The sequence below is a fragment of the Bos javanicus genome, chromosome X, assembly GCF_032452875.1.
Source record: "Bos javanicus breed banteng chromosome X, ARS-OSU_banteng_1.0, whole genome shotgun sequence".
NCBI lineage: Eukaryota > Metazoa > Chordata > Mammalia > Artiodactyla > Bovidae > Bos > Bos javanicus.
Genome location: NC_083897.1, coordinates 81,656,902 through 81,673,724, shown reverse-complemented (window position 1 = coordinate 81,673,724; position 16,823 = coordinate 81,656,902). Strand labels below are relative to the sequence as shown.

The 16,823-nt window shown below is 40.4% G+C and overlaps 1 pseudogene; it reads right to left on the bottom strand.

Annotated features, from left to right (window-relative positions):
• Nucleotides 1–3,992, bottom strand: LOC133242616 (histone-lysine N-methyltransferase SETMAR-like; annotated as a pseudogene).
• Between the last annotated feature and the right edge of the window lie 12,831 nt (nt 3,993–16,823).

Genomic DNA, 16,823 nt, shown 5'->3' with positions numbered 1-16,823 from the left:
CCCATCTCGCTCCTTGTACCCTGGCTATAAAAATGGACCAAGGACCCCTTTCAATGTTGGCTCTCCCTGATTATCAGGAAGCCCGACCGCTGTGCTAGCAGCAACTGCCCCCACTCTAATAAACTTTATTCTCCTTTCATTCTGCCTCATACCGGAAATTCTTTTCCAACCTGTGCACAAACCACGACAATATCCTCCTTCGACCTCTTCTGTTTAAGTCATATGAAGCATTTCCTATTATTGATCACTTCTTTCATTTTACCCACACAACAAAAAAATTATTGAGCTTCTATTATGTCAGGCACTGCACTAAGATGTGAAAAGTCAAGGTCCCTGTCTTTTAGGAGTTCATAGTCTAGTGGAAAAGATGAGCATGTGAGCAGATAATCACAATGTACTGTAATAATGCTACAATACAGTAAGTCCCCTACACATGAATGACTTCCATTCTGAGAGTGTGTTCATAAGCCTAGGTACCCAACTGACACTTGGCTATATAGTACTTTATACTACTTTTCACACAAATAATACATTAAAAGCAAACACAAAAAATGAAAACATTTTAAATCTTACAGTACCTTGAAAAGTACAATAATACAGTACAACAGCTGGTATACAGGGTCTAGCATCAAGTGAACTGGCAAGAAGAGTTACTGACTGGAGGAGGGAGAGGAGGTTGGAGATGGTAGAGCTGAAGGATCATTGGCAATAGGAGACGGAGGGAAAGCTGCAATTTCACACACACCCGACACTGATAGTATGCACATTCACATCTTTGAAATTTCATAACTTGAAGGTTCATATGTAGGGGACTTCAGTTCAGCTCAGTTCAGTCGCTCAGTCATGTCCTACTATTTGTGACCCCATGGACTGCAGCACACCAGACTTTCCCATCCATCACCAACTCCTGGAGCTTGCTCAAACTCATGTCCATCAAGTTGGTGATGCCATCCAACCATCTCTTCTTTTATTATTCCCCTTCTCCTCATTCCTTTAATCTTTCCCAGCATCAGGATCTTTTCAAATGACTCAGTTCTTCACATCAGGTGGCCAAAGTATTGGAGTTTCAGCTTCAACATCAGTCCTTCCAATGAATATTCAGGACTGATTTCCTTTAGGACTGACTGGTTTGATCTCTTTGCAGTCCAAAGGACTCTCAAGAGTCTTCTCTAACACCACAGTTCAAAGGCATCAATTCTTCAGTACTCAGCTTTCTTTACGGTCCAACTCTCACATCCATACATGACTACTGAAAAAACCATAGCTTTGACTGTATGGACCTTTGTCAGCAAAGTAATGTCTCTGCTTTCTAATATGCTGTCTAGGTTGGTCATAGCTTTTCTTCCAAGGAGCAAGCGTCTTTTAATTTCATGACTGCAGTCACCATCTGCATTGATTGTGGATCCCAAGAAAATAAAGTCTGTCACTCTTTCCATTGTTTCCCCATCTATTTCCCATTAAGTGATGGGACCAGATGATATATCTCAAAAGAAAGAACAATCCATAGTGTATTAGAGGAAAAGGACAGAGAAAAACCATCCAAGAAGAACTCACAGAAGAGGAGATAAAACTTCTCAAATAATCTACATGCATAGAACACTGATTCCAAACCAAGAAGGTGGGATTTAATGGTAATAAATACTTAAAAGTCATGTACTAAATTTAAAAACTTGACTTCAAAGGAATAAGATGGAGTGAACTGACTTAAAATGACATGAGGAAAACTTGGAAGCTCTAAGAGTCAACAATTTAAGTAAATTAATTTTCTACTACAGTATAACAAATTATCACAAATTTATCAGCTTAAAACAATCCCATTTATTATTTCATAGTTTCTATGGGTCAGGAGTCCCAGCACAGATAGGCTTAGTTCTCTGCTTAGGATCCTAGTGGGCTGAAATCAAGGTATAGGCCAAGGCTGGGGTCTCATCTGGAGCTTGGGATGCTCCTCCAAACTCACACAGTTGGCAGAATTCAGTTGTTGCGATTATGGGTCTGAGACTCTCAGCTCCTAGAGGCCACTAGCAGTTCCCTGCTACATGGCACTCGCCATAGGCAGTTTATTTCCTAGCAGTTTGCTTCTTTAAAGCTGTTAGGTTGGTGCAAATGTAATTGCAGTTTCACACAGTGAAATTTAAATCATTGTAACTAGTCTCAAACACATCTTCATTAATCAAAATAGGAACCATTAACAATCAACACATTTTTGCCAATGAGAAAAAGAGTTTGTTTATTCTTATAGCATAAAAATCCATGCTTCAGGATTCAATGAACTCTTGGAAAGTATTCTCTGAATCCTGCTAGTTGTGGAAGCATTTTCCCCACAAAAAGTCATGGAGATGCTTGAAGAAGTGGTAGTTGGTTGGAGAGAGGTCAGGTGAATTCGGCAGATGAGGTAAAAATTCATAACTCAGTTCATTCAATTTTTGAAGTGTTGGTTGTGTGACATGTGGTCAGAAATCGTCGTGGAAAAGAATTAGGCTCCTCTTTCTATTGACCAATGCCAACTGCAGGCATTGCAGTTTTCAGTGCATCTCATTGATTTGCTGAGCATACTTCTCAGATGTAATGGTTTCGCCAGGATTCAGAAAGCTGTAGTGCATCAGATGGGCAGCAGACCACCAAACAGTGACCATGACCTTTTTATGGTGCAAGGCTGGCTTTGAGAAGTGCTTTGGAGTGTTTTCTCAGTTCAACCACTGAGCTAGTTGTCACTGGTTGTCATATACAATCCACTTTGCATGTCACAATCTGATCGAGAAATGGTTCGTTGTTGCTGCAAAGAATAAGAGAACATAACACTTCAAAATGATTTTTTTAAATTTTCGGTCAGCTCACAAGGCACCCACTTATCGAGCTTTTTCACCTTTCCAATTTGCTTCAAATGCTGAACAACCTTGGAATGGTTGCGGAGAAGGCAATGGCACCCCACTCTGGTACTCTTGCCTGGAAAATCCCATGGATGGAGGAGCCTGGCGGGCTGCAGTCCATGAGGTCGCTAAGAGTCGGACACAACTGAGCAACTTCACTTTCACTTTTCACTTTCATGCATTGGAGAAGGAAATGGCAATCCACTCCAGTGTTCTTGCCTGGAGAATCCCAGGGATGGTGGAGGCTGGTGGGCTGCCATCTATGGGGTCGCACAGAGTCGGGCACGACTGAAGCGACTTAGCAGCAGCAGCAGAATGGTTGACATTGAGTTCTTTGGCAACCTCTCATGTAGTTGTAAGAGGATCAACTTCAATGCTCTCAGTTGGTCATTGTCAGCTTCCAATGGCCAGCCACTGTGCTCATCTTGAAGGCTCTTGTCTCCTTTGCAAAACTTCTTGACCCACTGCTGCACTGTACATTCATTAACAGTTCCTGGGCCAAATGCATTGTTGATGTTGCAAGTTGTCTCTGGTGCTTTATGATCCATTTTGTATTCCAGTAAGAAAATTGCTCAAATTTGCTTTTTGTCCAACATCATTTCCATAGTTTATTTTTATTTATTTATTTTTAGTTCTACCAGTTTATTGCTACCAACCCATCACCCTCCACCCTTATGCACACATGCTCAGTCATGTAACCCCATGGACTGCAGCCCGCCAGGCTCCTCTGTCCATGGACTTTTCCAGGCAAGAATACTGGAGTGGGTTGCCATTTCCTTCTCCATTTTTCCATAGTTTAAAACAAATATAAAATACATGGCAAATAATGTCATTAGCAAAAAAACATAAAGTGAGAAATGCACATTAAATGATGTATAATATAACCACGTTTATTTAAGAATGTATTCCAGTATTAAATGGCAAAGTTCAACAATGCAAAACCACAATTACTTTTGCATCAACCTAATAGCAGGAGAGTTTCTCTCATTCTAATCTGCTAACATAGAGCCTTATATAACCTAACGTAATCATGAGAGTTGCATACCATCACCTTTTCCATATTTTATGGATTAGAATCTAGTGACAGGTTCTACCTGCACTCAAGGGGAGAGGATTATACATGGTATGACAAATTGGGGGTCATTTTAGGTATGTCCACCACAGTAAGGCAGGTACTAAATATTTTAAGAGAAGCAGAGTATTCATCTTGTTCATTCAAACAACATTTATATACAACCTACAATGAGCAAGGAAATATGTTAGGTACTAAAGATGCAGACATGAAGAAAACATTGTCTCTATTCTGTAGGACAAATAGGTAGCTATCTATAAATACGTAAGTTGGATTCATGGGTATATCTTGCACCAAAATAAGATAAAACAGGGCTTCCCTAGTGGCTCAGTGGTAAAGAATCTACCTGGCAATGCAGGAGACATGAATTTGAACCCTGGTCCGAGAAGATCCCACATGCTGCACAGCAGCTAAGCCTGTGTACCACAACTACTAAGCCTGTGCTCTAGAGCCTGGGAGCTGTAACTACTAAGCCCACATACTGCAACTACTGAAGCCCTCACACGCTAAAGCCTGTGCTCCACAACAAGAGAAGCCACTGAAATGAGAAGCCTGCAAATTGCAACTAGAGAGTAGCCCATGCAGCAGTGAAGACCCAGCACAGCCAAAAAGAAATACATAAAAATAAAAAAAATACTAACCCCCCCCAAATACAATAAAAGTAATTCCATATGGAAGAAAAACTTAAATATAAATTGAAACCATAACTAGCCATAACAGTACTAGGAAGAATCATAGACATCATTTTTTTTTTTAATCTCAGAGGAAGAAGGGGAGATGCCCTTCTAAGTATGACTCAAACCTAGAAGTCACAAAAGAAAAGACTGAAAAATTTGACTACATAAAAATAAAAGAAATCTTAAATAATAAAACCCCAAATAAAAAATTTAAACACAGGACATACTAAAGGAAACAATATGTAATTCATATGGCAAAAGGCTTATTTTCTTAATATATAAAAATCTACAAATCAATAAAAAGACCATCATCCCAATTTTAAAATGACCAAAAGATAAAAATAGAGCACAGAAAAGCAAATGCCTGGCTCATAAGCATATTAAAAGATTCTTAACTTCACTCATAGCAGGAAAAAATTAATTAAAATTATATCTAAAATCAGTTTTCACATAAGGATAGGAAAGACCAAACATTTTGATAATATACTATGATGGCCAGAGTACTATGAAGAAATAGATACACTTTTATATTAGTGGTTGAAGCCCTCAACAGAGGTAACCTTGGGAACATCTATCAAAGCTATTTATGTTCATATTATTTCATCCAGCAATTGAAATGTATCTTACAGATATACTAGCATATGCATTCATGCATGCATGCTAAGTCGCTTCAGTCGTGCCCGACTCTTTGCGACCCCAGGACTATAGCCCACCAGGCTCCTCTGTTCATAGGATTCTCCAAGCAAGAATACTGGAGTGGGTTGCTGTGCCCTCCTCCAGAGGATCTTCCTAACTCAAGGATCAAACCCATGTCTCTTACATATCTTGCATTGTTAGGCGGATCTTTATTGACCTCTCTCCCCTTCCCTGGAGAAGGCAATGGCACCCCACTCCAGTGTTCTTGCCCGGAGAATCCCAGGGACGGGGGAGCCTGGTGGGCTGCCGTCTACCGGGTCTCACAGAGTTGGACACGACTGAAGCGACTTAGCAGCAGCAGCTCCCCTTCCCTGTCTCCTCTCCTTAACCCTTCCTATCTTTCCCCGTTTTTCTAGTTCCCCAGTCCTGTTTTTCTGGTTCCCCAGTCCTGGAAGCAGGAATCTGGTCAAAGGGCCCTCAGCCTGAGCTGAGGATTGGAGACTGATCACCTCCTCTTGGCAGAGAACTCGAATTCTGGTTCTGATTTCTGGTAGGGCCGAGTTCCAGTCCTCCCTTCTCTGGAGGCCCAGGGAAAAGTCCCATAAAGCCTGGGTATCTGTAGGTGGCAGGAGACATCTGTAAGGCCACCCCCTTTGCCCTCCTCTCCCACCTCCTCCCCCTTCTTCTTTCAACCTGGCTTCCTTTCCTCCCTTTGAAATCTTTGATGTTAGCACTTGGATCTAAAGTTCTGTGTCTCTATAGGAGGTTTTCTGAGAGACTGTGTTCTTGTATTTAAGGGCTTCCCTGGTGGCGCAGAGGTTAAAGCGTCTGCCTGCAATGTGGGAGACCTGGGTTTGATCCCTGGGTCGGGAAGACCTCCTGGAGAAGGAAATGGCAACCCACTCCAGTATTCTTGCCTGGAGAATCCCATGGACAGAGGAACTTGGTGGGCTACAGTCCATGGGTTGCAAAGAGTCAGACACGACTGAGCGACTTAACTTTCACTTTCACTTTACCACTAGTACCACCTGGGAAGCCCTATTAGCATATACAAGGGGTTATTAATTGGAGCATTGTTTTTAAATAACCTGTTAACTAGTTAAATAAAGTATGGTCCTTTCAATGCAATGTAATAGAGTTATTTTAAAGAGGAAGGAGGTTCCATTTCCCAGTGGCAATGTGAAGAGCTGTGAAGATCCACTCCCAAATGAAGTACCCATAAGTGGTGAAAATTACTTTTAAGACACAGGCAGTGATTTAACACTCGCTGGAAACTGTCTTATGGGCATAGAGCAAACACAAAAACATTTATTCAAGAAAATCTAAATCTCAATAAGAAGAGTCTGTGACACTTGAGAAAAGACCCACAACCTCCCCCACCCCAGTTCAGCATGACTGAAGCTCCACTCCTGGCACACGTGGGCAAGAAAACAGAATATCCTCTTCTCTCAGGTCTCAGTCAGGGATTAAAGTATCTTTCCAGGAGGGGTAGGCCTTCAGGATTTCTCAATGACCCCTAGCTACAGTTCAGTTCAGTCGCTCAGTCGTGTCCAACTCTTTGTGACCCCATGAATTGCAGCACGCCAGGCCTCCCTGTCCATCACCAACTCCCGGAGTTCACTCAGATTCACGTCCATCGAGGCAGTGATGCCATCCAGCCATCTCATCCTCTGTCGTCCCCTTCTCCTCCTGCCCCCCAATCCCTCCCAGCATCAGAGTCTTTTCCAGTGAGTCAACTCTTCGCATGAGGTGGCCAAAGTACTGGAGTTTCAGCTTTAGCATCATTCCTTCCAAAGAAATCCCAGGGCTGATCTCCTTCAGAATGGACTGGTTGGATCTCCTTGCAGTCCAAGGGACTCTCAAGAGTCTTCTCCAACACCACAGTTCAAAAGCATCAATTCTAAAAAAAAAAACAAAAGCATCAATTCTTCAGTGCTCAGCCTTCTTCACAGTCCAACTCTCACATCCATACATGACCACAGGAAAAACCATAGCCTTGACTAGACAAACCTTTGTTGGCAAAGTAATGTCTCTGCTTTAGAATATGCTATCTAGGTTGGTCATAACTTTCCTTCCAAGGAGTGTCTTTTACTTTCATGGCTGCAATCACCATCTGCAGTGATTTTGGAGCCCCAAAAAATAAAGTCTGACACTGTTTCCACTGTTTCCCATATATTTGCCATGAAGTGATGGGACCAGATGCTATGATCTTCGTTTTCTGAATATTGAGCTCTAAGCCAAGTTTTTCACTCTCCTCTTTCACTTTCATCAAGAGGCTTTTTAGTTCCTCTTCACTTTCTACCATAAGGGTGGTGTCATCTGCAATAAGACGACTATTATTTTAAAAAAACAAAAAATAGAAAATAACCAGTTTTGGTAAGAATATGAAGAAGTTTAAATCCTTGTGCCTTGCTGGTAGGAATGTAAAAACAGTACAATTGCTGTGGAAAACACTATGGTGATTCCTTAAAAAAAAAATTAAACATAGAATTATACTATATGATCCAGCAATTCCATTTCTGAGTTATTTACCCAAAAGAACTGAAGGCAGGGACTTGGGTAGGTATTTGTACACTTATGTTCATAGCAGTATTATTTACAATAGTCAAAACGTGGAACAACTCAAATGTCCACGGACAGATGAATGGATAAACAAACTGTGGTACATACATAAAATGGAATATTATACCACCTTAAAAAGGAAGGAAATATTGACACACGCTACAACTTAGATGAACCTTAAAGACATCACTCTAGGGGAAATAAGCCAGTCACAAAAGGGCAAATATAATACCATTTGTATGAGGTTCCTAGAGTAGTCAAATGAATAGAGATAGAGTAGAATGGTGGTTTCTGGGGTTGAGGAGACGTGGGAATGGAGAGTTATTATTTAACAGGTACAGAGCTTCAGCTGAAGAAGATGAAAAAGTTCTGGAAATGGGTAGTGGTTGTTCCACAACACTGTGATGTGCTTTATGCCACATAACCATATACTTTAAAATAGTTAAATTCATAGATTTTATGTTATATATATTTTGCCACAATAAAAAACAAGATAAGCAACTTTAAAATGGGCAAAGGATCTGAATAGACATTTCTCCAAGAACATATGCAAATGGTCAAAAGGAATATAACAAGATGCTCAATATCACTAGCCAGCAGAAAAATGTGAAGCAAAACTACAATAAGGTGACTTCCCTGGTGGTGCAGTGGTTAAGATTCAGCACTGCAAGGGCCACAGGTTCAATCCCTGAAAAAAGACACACACAATAAGATACCACTTCATACCCACTAGGATGGCTGTGATCAAAATGACAGAAAATAACAAGTATTGGTGAAGATGTAGATTAATTGAAATCTTCATACACTGCTGGTGGGAATGTAAAATGGTACAGCCTTTGTAGAAAATAGTTTGGCAATTTCCCCAAAGATTAAACATAGAATCACTATATGACCAAGCAAAAGTACACCTAAATATATACCCAAGAGAAATCAAAATGTATGTCCACAAAAACACTTGTGCACAAATATTGATAGCAGCATTATTTATAGTAGCCAAAAAATAGAAACAAATGTCCATCAATTGATGAATAGTAAAATAAAATGTGGTATGTCCATAGGTCCTTCCATCAATTGATGAATAGAAAAATAAAACATGGTATTGTTAGGGGAAGCACACTGACTGAAACCGCCCACCCTGGCCAGGCCCTTTAGTAACCATTTGCATGAGTTGTTTTATGACAGGAGATCCTGGTAAGGCATATGGAACTAATAAGCCACCACCAACCGGAAGAGTTCGGCAAAGGTCAAAAGGAGACACCACGTGTCAGTCTGCTTCCCAGAATTCCTCTCGCTAGCATCCATCTTGGCTGAGAGGTGCATGCGCCACCAGGAAAGACTCTGAATTAGAATGATTGGCCAAAGACCACCTGGAAACTAATCCCATCACCATAAAACCCAAGACTGCGAGCCAGGTGGCAGAGCTGTTCTCCTGGGTTCCCTTACCCTACTGCTCTCCACCCAGGTGTCCTTTGCCAATAAAATCTCTTGCTTTGTCAGCCAGTGTCTCCTTGGACAATTCTTTTCTGAGTGTTAGATAAGAGCCCACTCTTGGGACCCTGAAGGGGGGCCTCCCCCTTCCTACAACAGTATGTCCATACAATCAAATATTATTTATCACTATAAAGAAATGAAGTTCATGCTATAACATGAACCTTGAAAACTGTTTGCTAAGTAAAAGAAGCTAGTCACAAAAGACCACACATGGTTAAGATTCCCTTTATATTAAATATCTAGAATAGGCACATTTATAGATACAGAAAATAGATTAGTGGCTGCCAGGGCTGGGAGGGTTGAGAGGAAATGAGGGATGACTGCTAAACTCTGTGAATATAATAAAACCCATTTAAATAAGTGAACTATAAAAAAAAAATAAGTGAACTATATGTACATGAAATATAGCTGCATCAAGCTGCTTTTTTAAAAATATAGGTGAATTTTTTTTTAATAAGGGATATCTTTAGGTTTGTGGATGCATACAAACATGTATCTATCTAATAAATAGAATAGATTTAGATAACATACATAGATCTCCAATACATATGGTTATGTGAATAAAGACAGATGCAAGACAGCATATAAGATGACATCATTTCTCTAAAAAAGAAAAATTATATATAAATATATGTATATATATGCATAGCTGCTTATATATATATATATATATATATATAGTTATCTCTACAGCTTTTCTCAACCACAGTTCAGAGATTAAAGCCCTATAGAAAAATTTTTTGTGTGAATATTCCTTTAATTTTCCCAAGAACAGCATGTAACTAATGCCATTCTAGATGTTTATTAATTACATACAATAGACACCCTAGGGCTGGGCTACAAAGGGACAACAGAAACTGAAAACCCTGGTTCCCACTGGGATGGGAATGGGAAGGAAGTTTTTCCTGGTATGCCCTTTTATAACTTTTGAATCTTGAACCAAAACATAAATAATAATAAAAATTTAAAATTAAGTTTGTCTAAGAAAAAAAGAATAATTGAGTTTAACTAAACCTGGATATAGAATTAATGAAGCATACCTTTTTCTCACAATACAGTAGATTCTAAAGCATGTTTACCTGCTGAGGGCAAGAATCTGTGATGAAGACAAAAAAGTTTAAGAGATGAGAAAGAAAAGTAATAATATTGGCCAAGTCAGGACTCTTTAAAGATGTGAGGGTATAGGACTTTCCACACGTGTAGAAGATAAGCTTTTCAAAAGGGAGGTAAACAGGAAAGGCTGAGCACAAATATAACTAGATTCTGAAGTAGAGGAGCTGGTATTTGGCTTTAATTTTCTTTATGAGGGGAGGCAAGAACATCTTCAGAATGGGAGGGAACTGAGATGGAGAAGGCAATGTGAGAAGAGAGGTGAGGAACGGTTTAAAATAGCATCTACTGGGAATGGGAGCAAAAGCTAGCTAGTAATAGTAAAAGGATTGCTGGGTCTTTGTGGTTCCTTTAGGGGACATTGTGAATTTCCCTTGGGGCTCCACATCTGAGGAGGCCTCTGCCAACTACATATTAAGTTCAGGTCAAGGCAACCAAGATGGGAAGTTTTCTGGAAACCTTGTCATATGAGGACTGGCTGAAGAAGCTAGAACTATTGAACTTAAAATGAACCTAAAATGGGCGGGTGGTAAAGGAGCCACGAACAATGGTCAAATGTGATGGTTTGCCACATTAAGAAAAGGGCAGAATTAGGAAATCTTCTAGTTTTAAGATACTGTGATTTGCTCCATACTATTGTTATCCTCTACCGCACAATTGCACTCATCTCACACGCTAGTAAAGTAATGCTCAAAATTCTCCAAGCCAGGCTTCAGCAATACGTGAACCGTGAACTTCCTGATGTTCAAGCTGGTTTTAGAAAAGGCAGAGGAACCAGAGATCAAATTGCCAACATCTGCTGGATCATGGAAAAAGCAAGAGAGTTCCAGAAAAACATCTATTTCTGCTTTATTGACTATGCCAAAGCCTTTGACTGTGTGCATCACAATAAACTGTGGAAAATTCTGAAAGAGATGGGAATACCAGAACACCTGATCTGCCTCTTGAGAAATTTGTATGCAGGTCAGGAAGCAACAGTTAGAACTGGACATGGAACAACAGACTGGTTCCAAATAGGAAAAGGAGTTCATCAAGGCTGTATATTGTCACCCTGTTTATTTAACTTATATGCAGAGTACATCATGAGAAACGCTGGGCTGGAAGAAACACAAGCTGGAAACAAGATTGCTGGGAGAAATATCAATAACCTCAGATATGCAGATGACACCACCCTTATGGCAGAAAGTGAAGAAGAACTAAAGAGCCTCTTGATGAAAGTGAAAGTGGAGAGTGAAAAAGTTGGCTTAAAGCTCAACATTCAGAAAATGAAGATCATGGCATCCGGTCCCACCACTTCATGGGAAATAGATGGGGAAACAGTGGAAACAGTGTCCACTTTATTTTTCTGGGCTCCAAAATCACTACAGATTGTGACTGCAGCCATGAAATTAAAAGATGTTTACTCCTTGGAAGGAAAGTTATGACCAACCTAGACAGCATATTCAAAAGCAGAGACATTACTTTGCCAACAAAGGTTTGTCTAGTCAAGGCTATGGTTTTTCCTGTGGTCATGTATGGATGTGAGAGTTGGACTGTGAAGAAGGCTGAGCACCGAAGAATTGATGCTTTTGAACTGTGGTGTTGGAGAAGACTCTTGAGAGTCCCTTGGACTGCAAGGAGATCCAACCAGTCCATTCTGAAGGAGATCAGCCCTGGGATTTCTTTGGAAGGAATGATGCTAAAGCTGAAACTCCAGTACTTTGGCCACCTCATGTGAAGAGTTGACTCGTTGGAAAAGACTCTGATGCTGGGAGGGATTGGGGGCAGGAGGAGAAGGGGACGACAGAGGATGAGATGGCTGGATGGCATCACTGACTCGATGGACATGAGTCTGGGCGAACTCCAGGAGTTGGTGATGGACAGGGAGGCCTGGCGTGCTGCAATTCATGGGGTCGCAAAGAGTTGGACACGACTAAGCGACTGATCTGATCTGATTGTTATCTTCCCAGACTATAAGCATTCACTGGTTGGTGAACGATTCTGCAAAAGGACTTAAAACAGATCACCACTGGAGTGATGGGGGTTAGAATGTAGTAGATTAAAGGGTGAATGAAAGGGGAGGAAAGTGAGACAATAAAAACAGACTGTTCTTTTTAAAAGCAGGGTTATGAAGGAAAATAGAAAAATAAATTGAGCTAAAGAAAAATGCAGAATTTATGAAAGGAACAATGATAGCAACTAATACCATTTAATTGATCAAAAACTGCACTTTTCTTCATGCTTTTAGCATTTTTAAAATCGGCGTGCAGTTTATAACTAATGGAATCTCACAATTACTGTTGGCCAGGAGAATACCCTGGAGAAGGAAATGGCAACCCACTCCAGTACTCTTGCCTGGAGAATCCCATGGACGGAGGAGCCTGGTAGGCTACAGTCCACGGGGTCGCAAAGAGTCAGACACGACTGAGCGATTTCACTTTCACTTTCAGGCAGCAGTTATGATGTAACTGTCATTGTCTGACACCTTCTGGTAAGATCAAGAAAGCACCAGCATCAAAACTTGCAAAATGGATGCAGCAACATGGAAGAAAACCTTGGATGGACAAAAGTAGAACACTTCGCCTACACCCCTCCCCCCACTCCCCTGTCACCACCAGAAATAATACATTTCTAATGTTGTTAATGACAAAGAATAATATTATGTAGAAAATTCAGAACATATTGACTGAGCCAAAAAGTAATTCAGAAGAGTCAGATTCCAAATGTGAAGATGTTTTAAAAATACCTTAACCAATTTATTTCATTTCAGAGTTCTTGGTAGCATATATAAAAGAGTTATATATGATAAAAATCCTTTTCTAAACAAGTCTTAAAGAACACTCCCAATAATTATAAAATATAAATTATAAAAGCTAAAATGCATCGTGTTATTTAATTGGCTGTATTTTTCCTTCTTTTTGTTTATTTTTTTTATTGAAGTATAGTTGATTTAAGGGAGCATTTTGTCCAAAGATGGGCACAATAAAGGATAAAAATGGTAGAGATCTAGTAGATGCTGAAGAAATCAAGAAGAGGTGTAAAGAATACATGGAAGAACTGTATAAAAAAGATCTTAATGAACCGGATTACTATGATGGTGTGGTTAGTCACCCAGAGCCAGACATTCTGGAGTGCTAAGTTAAGTGGGCCTTAAGAAGCACTGCTGTTAATAAAGCTAGTGAATGCAATGAAATTCCAGCAAAACTATTCAAATCCCTAAAGTATGATGCCATCAAGATTTTACATCCATTATCTCAGCAAATCTGGAAGACCCAGTAGTGGCAACAAGACTGGACAAGGTCAATCCTCATCCCGATTCCCAAGAAGGGTAGTACCAAAGAATGTGCTAACCATCAGACAATTGCACTCATCTCCCATGCTAGTAAGGTCATGCTTAAAATCTTGCATGTTAGGCTTCAGCATTATTCGAAACAAGAACTTCCAGATGTCCAAGCTGGGTTTAGAAAAGGAAGAGGAACTAGAGATCAAATTGCCAACATCCTCTGGATTATAGAGAAACCAAGAGAATTTCAGAAAAACATCTATCTCTGTTGCATCAACTATGCTAAAGCCTTTGACTGTATGGATCATGAAAAACTGTGGAAAGCTCTTAGAGAGATGGGAATACTAGACCATCTTACTTGTTTCCTGAAAAACCTGTATGCAGGTCAAGAAGCAACAGTTAGAACCCTGTGTGGAACAACTGATTGGTTCAAGATCGAGAAAGGAATACAACAGGGCTGTCCGCTATCACCCTGTTTTTTAATCCTATACGCTGAGCACATGATGAGAAGTGCCAGGCTGGATGAGTTACAAGCTGGAATCAAGATAGGTGGGAGAAGCATCAATAACCTCAGATATGCGGATGATACCACTCTAATGGCAGAAAGTGAAGAGGAACTAAAGAGCCTCTTGATGAGGGTAAAGGAGGCAAGTGAAAGAACTGGCTTAAGACTAAATATTTAAAAAACTAAGATCATGGCATCTGGCCCCATTACTCTATGGCAAATAGAAGGGACAAAGTGGAAGCAGTGACAGATTTCCTGTTTTGGGGCTCCAAAATCACGGTGGACAGTGACTGCAGCCATGAAATCAGAAGACAACTGCTTCTTGGCAGGAAAGCGACGACAAACCTAGACAGTGTGTTGAAAAGCAGAGACATTACTCTGCTGACAAAGGTCCATATAGTCAAGGCTATGGTCTTCCCAGTGGTCACATATGGTTGTGAGAACTTGACCATAATACAGAAGACAGAAGGCCAAAGAATTGACGCCTTCAAACTGTGGTGCTAGAGAAGACTCCTGAAAGTCCCTTGGACAGCAAGGAGATCAAACCAGTCAATCTTAAGGGAGATCAACCCTGAATATTCACTGGAAGGACTCACTGAAGCTGAAGCTCCAGTATTTTGGTCATCCAGTGCAAACAAATGGTTCATTGGAAAAGTCCCTGATGCTGGGAAAGATTGAGGGCAGGAGGAAAAGAGGGCATCAGAGGATGAGATGGCTGGACAGCATCACCAATGCAATGAATATGAACTTGGGCAAACTCTGGGAGATGATGAGGGTCAGGGAGGCCTGGTGTGCTGAAGACCATGGGGTTGCAATGAGTCAGACAGGACTGGATGACTGAACAAAAACATAGTTGATTTACAATGTTGTGTTAGTTTCTGGTGTACAGCAAAGTGAATTTTTTTTCTTTCTTACTAGTGCATAAAACAAGAGAATATATTATAGTCAATGATGTTTCAGATTAGATGAAATCCAAATTCTCTATCTTGAGTAGTACCTATTAGAGTGGACTTCCCCAGTGGCTCAGCAGTAAAGAATCCACCTGCAATGCAGGAGAAACAGAGACATTGGTTTGATCCCTAGGTTGGGAAGATCCCCTGGAGACGGAAATGGCAACCCACTCCAGTATTCTTGCCTGGGAAGTCCCATGGATAGAGGGGCCTGTTGGGCTACAGTACATGGGGTCACAAAGAGTCAGACACAACTGAGCAATTGAGCACATATGCACCTATTAGAGTACGATATGATTAGGTGCAAAAAAAATGCTTATTTATTGGGCATTAAAAATGTATTCATTCATTCATTCAAGAAATAGTTACTGAGAGTTTACTACATGCCAGGGAATGGACAATGGATATAGAATGGTGAATAAGACAGATATTGTCTTCACTCTCATTGAGCTTAGTTGCTAGATAAGACAGCAGTTCCCAAACTGGTCCCTCAAAGTCAGCTCCTTAAGACAGTCCAAGAAAAAACAATAGCTCTGTGATCAGATTAGTTTGGGAAATGTTGCACACTAAATTCACTTCTTCACAATGTACATTATCACACTAAAGGTTTTTTAAAATCCTGTGGTAAAGAAGCTTTTGTTTCACTCTGCACACCCCAATTGTGATGCATAATATAAAAAGAACTCCCACAAATCGACTTGAAAAAGACAAACAATATGGGCAAAGGACATCAGCAGGCAACTCACAGAGGAAACTGGTTAATGAAAAATGCATCCAAAAAATGCTTAACCTCACTCATGTTTAAAAAACACAAATTAAAATAATGAGAGGACAGACTTCTGCCCATTTGAATGGCAAAATGGGAAAAGATAAATGATAAATAGTTTTTCAATAGTGTTGTGAAAGCAGGATCCTCTATGACCCACCTCCCAGAGTAATGGAAATAAAAGCAAAAATAAACAAATGGGACCTAACTAAAATTAAAAGCTTTTGCACAATGAAGGAAATGATAAGCAAGGTGAAAAAACAGCCTTCAGAATGGGAGAAAATAATAGCAAACGAAGGAACTGACAAAGAATTAATCTCAAAAATATACAAGCAGCTCCTGCAGCTCAATTCCAGAAAAATAAATGACCCAATTAAAAAATGGGCCAAAGAACTAAACAGACATTTTTCCAAAGAAGACATACAGATGGCTAACAAACACATGAAAAGATGTTCAACATCACTCATTATCAGAGAAATTAAAATCAAAACAACGAGGTACCATCTCATGTCGGTCAGAATGGCTACTATCCAAAAGTCTACAAACAATAAATGCTGGAGAGGGTGCAGAGAAAAAGGAACCATCTTACACTGTTGGTGGGAATGCAAACTAGTACAGCCACTATGGAGAACAGTGTGAGTGAAGTGAAGTCGCTCATTCGTGTCTGACTCTTTGCGACCCCATGGACTGTAGCCTACCAAGCTCCTCTGTCCATGGGATTTTCCAGGCAATAGTACTGGAGTGAATTGCCATTTCCTTCTCCAGGGGAACTTCCCGACCCAGGGATCGAACCTGGGTCTCCTGCACTGTAGACAGACGCTTTGGAGAACAGTGTGGAGATTCCTTAAAAAACTGGAAACAGAACTGCCAAATGACCCACCAATCCCACCACTGGGCATACACACAGAGGAAACCAGAATCG